This window comes from Geospiza fortis, unplaced genomic scaffold (genome assembly GCF_000277835.1).
Source record: "Geospiza fortis unplaced genomic scaffold, GeoFor_1.0 scaffold8, whole genome shotgun sequence".
NCBI lineage: Eukaryota > Metazoa > Chordata > Aves > Passeriformes > Thraupidae > Geospiza > Geospiza fortis.
Window position 1 is genome coordinate 1467516 of NW_005054414.1, and position 11720 is coordinate 1479235.

Here is an 11720-nt window from a genome sequence, read left to right on the forward strand (position 1 = left end):
GAAAGGGTGCGCAGACTACGTGCTTGCAAAAAATCAGGACTTTTCTTGCCTGATCCGTACACCAAACCAAAGAGCTAAAATTTGTGATTTCACTGAGACATCTGGTCCTCATAAGACCAGGAGCCCTGGTGTCTGGCCCCAGACCAAGTGTGTGCAGCTGGGAGATGAAGTGCATTCTGCAGCCTTGTACTTCTCAGCAATTCTGCATCAGAGTTGAAATGAGTCTTGAACCATTCTCCAGCTGGATCTGTGGCCAGCAGGTTGCTGAGTTTCTGTGTATTACCATTTGAACTGCCATGTAAATTCTTGAGCTTCTGATTCAATTAGGCAAGCCTTGTTTGCTCTAAAAGATGTCTCATTCTGCTTCAACTTGTCCTCTTGGCCCATGAAGTGACTGTTTCCGGAAAACACACTGTAACCTTATGATTTTCAGGCAGCATGTTGCCCTGGCTTCACGTGCCCAGTGAAATTTGGAAGGGAGACACCAATAGCATTTGCAGTAAAATAAACCCTGTGAACTCCAGGATAGTAAAAATTTACTTCAGCAATCAAACTCTGCTTACTCAAACTCTTAAGACCTGGGGTGACAGTGCTCACTGCCTAACTAAAGCAACAAGTTTTCATTGTCAGTATTTCAGCACAACATTAAAATAACCCCTCTTTGGAGCACAGCAGTTCAGATCCACTTTCAGATAGTCTAAGAAAAGTCCTGCAGCTGAGCAGTAACATGATATGGATGCAGAGCATGTCTTTCAAAAATGTGTGATGACTTAGGGTCCTAAGTTCCATTCTCAAATCTGTTAAAATTCTCTCCCTATTTTAAGGCCTGGAAAGAGCAATCCCTCATTCAAGCACAGAAGGATGGACTAAAATTGTTCACCTTGCCTGCGAAGACCCAAGCTGAAGGTGGACAGTGGAGAAGGAAGATTTCCAGGTGATAAATCTGCCTGTTGTGGCAGGGCAGGTGTTGCAGACTCTGGACAAGTTGCATAAAAATCTGTAAGCCCAAGTATGACCATGGAGCCCCATCTGACCATCTTTAGGTTAATGGGGTTTGCTGACCAGCGTGGGGAGATTTGTAACACACATACCAGGACTGTTACAAATTAAATATTAATCACAATCTGAAAGCAACATAAAAAAAAAAAAACAGAGCAAGGGTTGCAGAGCTGTATTGACAACCAAGGACTCCACAAACTGTAGAAGTGATAACACTGAAACGGGTGTTGTTCCCTTGATGCCAGCAACATCAGGGAGCACTGATGTTGTTGGCTTCAAGGCTAATTTGGATAGGACCACAGAATAGATGATTAATCAGCAGAAGACCTGAGCTCTGGTAGCAGGATGACAGAAAGGGTTGTAGCACACTGTATCTGTTATTTCTCCTTCCACTACCCAACAGAGAGGCAGATTTGCTGTCACACTGATCCCCAAAGTGAATAAGCAGGACAACAGACAGCAACCTTGCCTAAGAGCCTTGGCAGCTGATGAGCTCTTGGAGGCTGAAGCAAGCAAACTTCTGACCCAAAACTATCCCCTCATTGCAGCTGCTGACTCCCAAAGCATGTACAAGACCTTCTCAAATATAGTTTGTCATCACCAGTCAGGAGGAAGCCAAGATATTAACAGAGAACCTCCACTTTGTCACACACACAGAGGTCCTGGTGAGGACACTCAGACACACCTGGGAAGGAGAGTGTGCAAATTTAACAACTTAGAGTCATCTCAAATAATTATCTTCCCATTTCTCTACAGGAAAATCTCTCACTGAAATTTCACATGCCAATTTCTTACAGGCAAGCCCAAATCACAAACCAGCTTCCCGCTTGTTTTCTTTTTGGAGGGAAATGGGAAAAATTACCTACTCCCACAAGAAACTCTGGAGGATTTAGGACTAGGTGGATGCTAGCTTGCTTGGAAAAAGGTGTTGGTTTATTCATGCTGAGCTCATTCTCTGCAGAGGGTATGTCAAGCACAGAGACAGTCAGATATGCCCATCTTTGTTCTCCTGAGCTGGCCAGGTGTCCCTCTCCATGTCCCACAGAAATGGGAATGACTGTCAGAAAAGAGAGCAGTGACTCTACAGTGGACCTGTGGCTTTCCACCTGGTGCTGTGCCCACCAGCCCACACTGCTTCTCTCATCGCCTCTCAGCTGTTCCCACTCCACAAGGACAGGCAGTCCAAGGGTAAAAGGCCGAGCTGAAGAAAACAGAAGTGACAGCCACCACCCCCACAGGGATCTGCCTGGAGTTATTTATTAGAAGAGGTGAATGACAAGGGCCACCTTTAATTTGGTTTGTTTGTTTCGTGCACAGTTTGCTCATTACAGCAGGAACAGGGACACTGCAGGAACAGGGATGCTAAATGCCATGTTTAAGTAACATTTTGAGTAGGAAAGCAAAAAAACCCTTTGGTTTTTATTGTTGTTGGTGATGAGATTCTGTGTAGTGGCCCAGCTGACCTCTGTGTGATTCCTGACCATAGAACTATTCAGATTAAATTATGTAATGATCATAGAAGGTTAGAGGCAATTTCTTTCATTTGCCAGGTTATTGTGTCTTCCTTGTGTTGTGCATCATTAGCTCAGTTAGCTGAGGATTTTCTCTTGCATGCCAATTCTTCATCCATTGGTCTGGATCCTCTCTAATGTTTCAAAAGAGAATTCTGAAACCTTTTGTGTAGTCATCGGAACTTTTTCCTGGGTTTTTCAAGTGTTTGGGGGTTTTCCCCCTGCATGAGAGGCAACACCTGAAGGTCTAAAGCTTGTAATTCATCATTTAAACAGTTGTGATTCATTGTTTAATTTCCACAGAAAGGATCCTGGTTTTGACATCTCCTCTTTTCTCTTCTGCCACCCTGTTCCCATTCTCACTGCACTCTGCTCATTCTACCTGCACAGTTCCTGCAGAGAGCTGTTAAGGTTGCACCCTGTTGGCATCTTCTGTGCTTGAAGAAGGGATGCATTTATGACACAATGTTCTGAATTCTCCACAGAAGGATGACAGAATTACATCCCTGATGATAACCAGAACCCTATTCATAAGGCATCTTTCCAAGGCAAAGAGAAGCTTTTTTCCCTTAGGTCAAAAATGCTCCAAACAGCTTAGCAGTCTCTTGATCCTTTGGAAGCTGCTGAGAACACCTTCAGCCTCTCCTTTGAACACCTTCAACACGCCCCCTGTGCATCCCTGGGGCTGTCTACTGGACTTCCTCCAATCTGTTGACTTCTCTCCTGTGCTAGGATGCCCTAAACTCTGACCACAGCACACCAGATGTTCCAGGGATGGGAAATAATCCCTTCCCTCACCCCTTGACCTCCTGGCCACCTTTGGACTAATACAGCCCAGTCTGTGGGCCTGCCTCACCACAACTATGAACTTGGGTTCAGCTCTCTGCACCTTGATCCCCAGCCTCTTCTCAAAGCAAAGCTGCTCCCCAGTCAATCAGTTCCTAGCCTGGACTGTTGCCAGGAATAATGTATTCCCAGGGTCAAGGCTCTGCATTTCTTAATGCCAGGCTGCACAAGAATCCTGTCAATCCATTGTTCCAGCTTTTCAGGGGCCAGCTGGATGCCAACCCTACCCTCATTATATATTCTTTTCCTACAATTTATTGTTGCCAACTGCAGACTTGCAGGTTAGGGAAAATAAACTAATCTGGGAGTAGTGATGGATTCTTCCTCAAATGCCTGCCACATTCATGCAGGATGTTTTTTCCACTCTCCAAATTATTGTTCATTGTGATTTGGTCCTATGCGGTCATCACACATAGAAAAATACAATAGTAAAATACAATATTAAAAAAAATTAATTTGGTTTCTGTCAGCCAAGACCTCATTCTTTAGCTTCATTTTTTACATTCATGTTTTTCTGTGTGTGATTTTAGATGTTCTCCTCATAATCCATGACTAAACAATACACTTAAATGGACTTGAATCCCCAAGGCACAGCCTAAAGACAATGTGAGATGAGTAAATGCAGTTCTAATCTGGTTGATTACAGTGGTCATTCAATATTATTTTTAAAGACTGCAAGTCCTGTTTTCAGAAGGGAGCCCATCTCTCTGTGTCAAAATATCCTCTGCTTTCAGGGCATCAAGGAGACCTCAATATTGGTGCCATTTTTCCCACTGGAGTCTGTTGAAGAGTTGGCTGTGAGGAACTAGGACATCAATACCCTCTCTACAAAAATCATGCAGGTTTGTGAGTTTCTCTGGTTCAAAGCTGTCTTCTTCTTTGCCTTGAAATAATAATTTCCAGTAGTCACTCTGAATAGTAGCAAATGTGAGTCCAAAGGAAACTGTTTGTGTTTAAGGCTGCAGCCACCTTGTCATTTCTTCGTCAGGAACCACAGTGTAAGGTATTTGTTATGATGGTTTTTAACATATGGAAGATCAAGATCAGATTCCTAAAATATTCTGAAAACCAGTTATAGCTTTAACAGTGACCATGGTTAAATATAAAGCCTAAGTAATTTGTTCTATTAAAAAGCCCAAGTCTTATTTTTATCAAGTGATGTTATGAGGGCATGTTCTAAATCAGCCAAAAGCTCTTGTAGCTACAGGAGCTTCACTTCTGCAATTTTTAACAGCCCAGTTAAGTTGGTGCAGCTCCTTGTGCATGTTATTCGTACAGAATTCCTCCTCTGACACTGACCAGATCAGGCAGACTCCAGGAGATGAAATATTTGAAGAAGACAGGCAAAGAAAATGCAAGAGCTGAATGACAATGTCGAGTTTATTTTTCCCCTGCAAAGATGAGTCTCATTTGGACAGGGTCAGGTTGTGATGGGTGCATAGGACTAGGAAATAAACCCATACATTTCCTGCATTCATGTAACTCTTTTCCTGACATCCCTCTCCAGGCTGTCCTGCACTTCTCCCTGTGCACAGGCCCAGTTTAGGATGATGCTGTTGCCGCTGCTGTGCAATTATTCCAAGCATCCTTCCAGAAGAATGTGTATTCCATGCAGGATTAGAGAATGGTTTGTCTGATGCCCACTGGACAGGCGGTGTGGAGCAGGGTCAAGGCAAGCATGCAGCAGAGCTCTGAAATTTCCTTTTTGATCAAGCAAGGAGTGAGCATATGTTGGCAGATGGAATGTGTGCTCAGCTTACTTTAGTGGAGTTTCAGCACTGACCTTTTGCTGCATTCCTCCAGCAGCAGTAAAATGGTCTGCTTAAGTAAACTGACATAGGCCACGTGCAAACCCAGCTGTCTTCTCCAGCCCACCATTTCTCCTACTGTTACAAGAAGCCTGGATGCATGGGAATGTTGTAATTTAATGTGTAATAACCTCTCATGGAAATAATGTTGTAAAAATTAATGGTGCTCATGACACAATAATCTCCACCTTGAGGAGCCAGTTTAAGGACTGGCTTAATGTGCACAGAAGTGCACATTAATAGGTCCTGGGTTGCTGTACTTTATATTAAAGTCTTACTGACACAAACAGGAAGTTAAAGGCTCTTACACCACTCCAGCTTGGCCCATCCTTACTTCTCTTTGACTGCTTTATGTTTTCCATCGTTTGTTTCTCTAAGTGTCTGGCAGGTCTGGCTCTGTATAACTCCACAATAAAAATGAAGATGGATTAGGCAGAAGTAGGTGATCCAGCAGGCCAGTTATTAGTGGGCACTATGTTTCTCTAAAGAGCTACTTGTGACAGCATCATGAATAAAAAGAAGAAAATACAACAAAAGACATGGCCGCACCATGTATTGTACAGAGCCTGCCCTTCCAAATATTTGATGTCTTTTTCATGGAATCATAAAATCCCTTGGGCTAGAAGTGACCTTTAAAAGCCACACAGCCCAACCCCCCTGCAATGAGCAGGGAGAGCTTCAACAGATCAGGTTGCTCAGAGTCCTGCTCAGCCTGACCTTGACTGTTTCCAGAGATGGGGCATCCTCCACCTCTCTGGACAACCTGTGCCTCTCTGGGCAATCTGCAATCACCTTGGTGTCCCTCCTCTGCACTGCCTCCAGCAGCTCCATGTCCTTCCTGTGCTGGGCCTCCAGAGCTGGGCCACTGCTTGAGCTTGTTCCCTCTGGATGGCATCCAGTCCTTCAGGTGTGTCACTGCACCCTCAGCTTGGTGCCATCTGCAAACTTGCTGAGTGTGCAATCAATCCCAATGTCCATGTCATAGATGAAGACATCAAAAATTACTTGGTCCCATTACAGGCCCCTGGGGGACACCACTTCTCAGCCATCAGGAGGTGCTGACTTACCTGCTGGGTCTCACACCCAGGCAAAGGGGCTGGCTGTCCTCATCCATAAATACCTACATGCTGTAAAATAATCATTGGGAGAAGAAAAACTAGAAAATGTTGTTGTCCTCTTGCAACAAAAGATTTCCCACTGTAAGCAAAAGTAAGATATAAATGTGGTGTGTGCCATTTTGCATATAGCAACATCAGTTGGTATGACTTGCTCATAATTGATGTATTGCTTGAAAGGAAGAACCACTTCCAATGGGCAGGGAGAAGTGCCCAAAATGGCTAAAAACACATCCAAGATAACAACTGGTGGTCAGGCAGCGGTTTCCAAACAACTACTCAACAGAAGCACTCACATCCTCTTGTGTAGCTGGTCAAGCTTGGGGCCAAGCTCATGCCAATGACCCGCTGCAATTTCCATCTTTGATTGGTGAGCGGGGAGAGAGATTCATTTCTCAGAAAGGGAGGCTTGGCTGGCCTGTGCTGGTGGGATTTCCGCTGTGGGAATAGGCACGGAGCACGCTGATAACTTGAGTGCCGCACACACCAGGAGGGGCGGAAGGAAGCAGCCCCTGTTTGTGGGGTCAGGCTATTTCTGCTGGGATTTAAAACTGCTCTTTGGAACAGAGTTGAAACAGTCACTATAAATGACTTGCATGAAAGAGTACAGAGCATTTTGGAGGATTATAATTTATGCCAGGCAGGAGCTGTTATGGTTCAGTTTAAGGAGCTTAAAATAAGACTTTTGGGAGACAACAAACCAGCTTCAACTCTGGTAACTCCTCAGTTCAAGATATTCCTAAACTGATATGTACAGGGTCTGCTCCTGCCTGGGGGCCAAGGGCCTTGAACTCCTGTTGAAACCACTGAATCTCAAAGTGGCTCTGATGATATTTGGCACTGTTAAGAGTGAGCCAATGCCCATTAGGAAAGAGCTGATAGTGCCTTGGAGCATATGATTCTCTTTACACTTAATCTAAACCTGAATTAATTTAATTTAAGGATTTCTCCCCCCAAGGCTTTGTCTTTCATGGAAGGTACCTCTTGTACGAATGTAGAGCTTTTCTCCATGGGATCCTCCTTTCTGCAGATTTAAAATCAATCACCTTATTAAGCCAACTGGAGATGAAGCACATCTGTCTGGACCCCAGTCATCATCCATGTGCTTCCTAAAGATGGAACAGAGGGAGGGAGAAATCAATCCATTTCTGCTGACCAAAGAGAAAGGCAGACATGCAGTCCTGTCTTGCCATCTCCCAGGCAACTTAAGAGTACTTTACACCACAAGGGTATAGCTGTATCCTCCTGTTTTCTTGGAAATGACACAGTGGCTATCACTCCATTCTCAGAGAAATATGTGTACAGTATGACACTGTTTTCTAAGTTTCCAGACATATTGCTTCTCTAAATCTTCCCTATTTTCCTTTATTAGTTTTATCCCTCTTAGTTAAGTTGAAACTCTTACTGGAACATGGAGTCCAAACCCGCCTCCTCTTTAGTCTTTGCATCCTTTAAATATTTACAGATGGTTTTCATATTCTCCTTCAGTTGCCATTTAGCCAGGGTTGCGCTGTGTGTATCTCTTCAAACTTAGCACCCTAGGAAGGGCACACAAGGCCAAATCCTGCTCTCAGTTACATCTCTGTAATTTTGGAGTAACTCAGCAAACTTGATAGACGTTGAATTGACACAAGCAACACACAGAGCAGAAGGTGAATGCCAAAAGATAAACCAGTATGTCAATCAAAACTAATATCACATCTTGTGGGCCACAGACTGTACAAGGTTGGTGCCTTTTCTACCATGGCATTTTTTGCTGCGTTCTCAGTGACTAGAGTGAAGATTTAGAAGAAGTTGTGAACTGCAACAGCCATCAGGAAGATGCCAGTACCCACCATGGCTCCTCTGAGAGGTGAGATACAGCACATCATTGTGTGCTGGTCCATGAAGAGTGCTTGTATGATTTAACACGGATTTTATAATAGGTTTTCTATGTTACATAGAATATTTGATACTAGAGACTTCATATTTCTCTGTATGTTAAAAACATGACACCATAACCTTGTTTTGTTTGGTGACTTTTTTTTCCTATGGGTATTGATAATTACTCCAGCAGAGAACAATTTCTCCACCTTTTCTCAGCCCTTCATAGGGCTGGTTGAAAATACTGCTCTATGTATGCTCTGGAAGCAGAGAAACTGGCCAATGAGACCAGAATTGAACATCACAATCTGAAGTCCACAGTCCATTTCCCAATTAAAAAAATATGTCATATGGAAAGTGCGTGCCCAGAGGAAGTGCTTGCTCAAGCTATCTCATCTTCTCCAAGCTACACTTGGCAGAGCTTGCAACACTGACTTCACATCCTAAGTTGACTCATTTCCATGGCTTTTCTCTTTCAAAGCCTTTATTATAAAGGGCAAATGTTGTTTTTCTCTCTTTGCAGGTTATTCTGACAGAAGTGGGAAAGGAAATAGAGAACTATGAACCACCATTCTTTACCCAGAATCTGGCCTATCCTCCAAGAAATAATCTTCAAAAGAACTTGCTTCTTAATGTTGGGGTAAGATTATACCTTAGTGTTTAAATGCTATTATATCATAAAATCAAGCTCTTCAACTTATGCAACCTGAAATAAAACTGTTTGTCCATATACCTAATAATAACAACATATTCTTCTAATTCTGTGGTCCCTTAGGACAACAGTCCTGTGCTTGCTACTGACTTCTATCACATCCAGTATATAGTATGAAGTAATAAATTTATTTTTATGCAGCACTGATGGTGTGTCCTGAGAGCTCCATGAGGCAAAGATACAAGAGGACAGGCATCTCTGTACTCAGCTGACCTGGTGTGAATACCAGGGGATAGCTCTGTATTTTTGGGTAGAGCACTGGCAAAAAAACCCCAGTAAATAAGGCATGAAAGACTAATGCTCAAAATACTGCACAAGTATAAATTAAACTTTCCTCTAATGAGGGGAAAATGAGGTACAGATACAATAAACTGATCAACTTTTAAGCTCACAGAAATACCAGAATGGGATTAAAATGTGCAATCTCAATCCTCTCAGATGGAACTGGTTGTTCTTTAAAGCCCCTTTCAACGCAAACCATTCCATGATAATTTCCTCCCTTACACTATATCCCCTCTGCATAATCACCTTCTGTGGCTTCATTCACCTCTCATACAACAGGAAAAGTTATAAAACAACTCTTTCATCATTAAGATTTCACTGTCCAGAGTGAATTATTGCAGAAGAAAGGACCTTGGGTACGACTCCCACCTGTCTGGGCAGTGCCACCTTCTAACAGTGACATTTCTGGCATTGCAGCAGGGGAGAAGCACCTGGCCAGGGCAAGGTCTGTGCATGTGTTTGACTGCCTGCATTCTTCTCCTGTTTGTCACCAGCTCCCACAGAAGCAAACAGACACAGCTCACAGAGCTTGTGACAAGAGGCGAAGGGCACTAAGTGATATCCTTGACAAATCCAGACTCTTGGCATTTTTTCCCTTGCAATAACCTCAGTTCAGACTCTGTAAAGGGCACCTGCAGTTTACAGTGGTGACCATGAGTAAGTTAAAGAAGCTAAACAATGGCATTTGCTCCTCATCTCTTCCCACAGCAGGATTTACACAACATTTTCAAGGCATTCAATACTGCCACCCTTCCAAGGAATCTGCACTGCATATACAAATAGAAAACCTCATGCCCATTAAGTCATTTTCCTCTTAATCTTGAATAGCTTTTCATGACTGAAACAGAATTTCTAAGGTGGCTTTACACCATAAACTGCAGCCTGTATTCTACAGCTGCCAGGCACAGACCAAAGAGAAGGTACAGCTTAGGTCAGCCCATCTCTATATTTTGCTTTTCTCCAAAGACAGCTAAAATTCTGCTGTTAGCACCACTTCTTTGAGAACAGGTATGAAAAATGGGAATATTAAATGCTCTGTCACAGATCCTCCAAAGATTCTCAGGCAGGCTTATTCAGCATTTACAAGGGTCACACTTCAGCAAGCAGAATTAATGGTTTTCCCATACCATTCCTTCCATTTTGGCTTTCCAAAACCTCATCACTAGAGAGAGACCAACTGGTTCTTCTGATGACTAGTTTGGATGCAATCCTCTGAAGACTGAAAACAAACATTTCAAAAATAAAAGGCAAAAAGCTGAGTTATTTTCCTAGAATTTAGTGGCAGTTTCACCCAAGTGGTACTAAATTAAATGGAGTCTTCACGCTTTGGCAAAAATACAAGGCATAATTTTTATCACCAAAAAGTCTTGAAGTAGATGCAAGATGTTTGCTTAAGAACTGTTGGTGCTCCTCGTTGGTACATTTACTGACTGAAGGAAAATATAAAAGTTGTGTAAGTAGGCAGCACAGATCTTTTTCACACACAGATAAGCATTCCAGCTTCTAAAAAGGAATAGCTCTGCCACCACACCTTTTCCAGACAGAATAGTGTTAGAGCACTTGCTTTTCTGGGACCAGAGTTTGATTTCAGTTTAAGGCCAGCAATGTAAAATGAGCTGTTACAGGATTAATCCAGCTCCTTCTAGAGGAATTTACATCCTTCTTTTCTAGAACACCAAATTAGGTCACGTTACTTGCATGATTCTTCTTTAGAAGCTGCTGGCAGAGGAAAAGAAAGTTATGTGACAGTTCAGCAAGAGATGTTTGCTGGGTCACTTACATGGCTTCCTGCAGCATGCAAGACTTGATAAAAATACTGAGTCTGGTAATTACACAGTGACTTTACAATCATCATAAAATGGTGAATATTCCTTTGGTTCTCTGTGAGAATTTTAAATTATACAGCTTCCCCAAAACAGAGCTTTTCAATCTTTGCCTTTATTAAGCTAAATAACATTTTAAAAAAATAACTGTGAAGAAAGAAAATAATTAGGGTTTTAATTGGCTTCCAGGTTCTCCAGTTTCCAGTGCAGAATTTCAGCAGTACCTAGGAAGAGGTTTCTGATTCAAAGCCAGGTCTGCCAGGATCACCATGATTCCCATAGAACAGAACTGTGGATTTGGAAATCCCATCATCTGGAGCCCTCACACCCACAGCTGCTTTGCTGTGAGCCCAGTGGTTCTGGCAATCCCAAGAATCCCAGTTCCTGACAGGACTTTCCGTGTGGCCATGGAAAAGCTGCTTCCAGCTCCTGGCTCCACAGCTGAGTGCCAAGATTGTCCATGATGGGGGAAAAGCAGTTCCCAGGGTCCCCCTTCTCCCACATCACTGGGATGCAGGGGGTGTCTGGTTGGGGCTTTTTTGACTGGATTCAAGTTTGTCCCAAGAACTTTCATAGCTGCATCCTGAACTGTCTCCCTGGCACTTCTGATTAGTCATAAAATGTTAATAAGCAGCAAATTTTATCTGGATAACAGTGTCCAGAACACTTTAGTGTTTCTATAAAGTTTTTCATATGATAAACTTCTCAATCTGAAGTCTGGAAATAAAGCAAAAAGGATAAAAAAAAGGAACACCTATACT

The 11720-nt window shown here is 42.9% G+C and overlaps 1 long non-coding RNA gene across 1 annotated transcript in view; it reads left to right on the forward strand.

Annotated features, from left to right (window-relative positions):
- The window catches only part of LOC115948479, a 6046-nt gene extending 1874 nt beyond the window's left edge, over nt 1–4172 (forward strand). The window contains exons 2-3 of the long non-coding RNA XR_004082308.1: nt 825–934; nt 4091–4172. This is a non-coding gene — a long non-coding RNA (uncharacterized LOC115948479). The remainder of the gene's footprint in view (nt 1–824; nt 935–4090) is intronic.
- Nucleotides 4173–11720: the final 7548 nt, after the last annotated feature.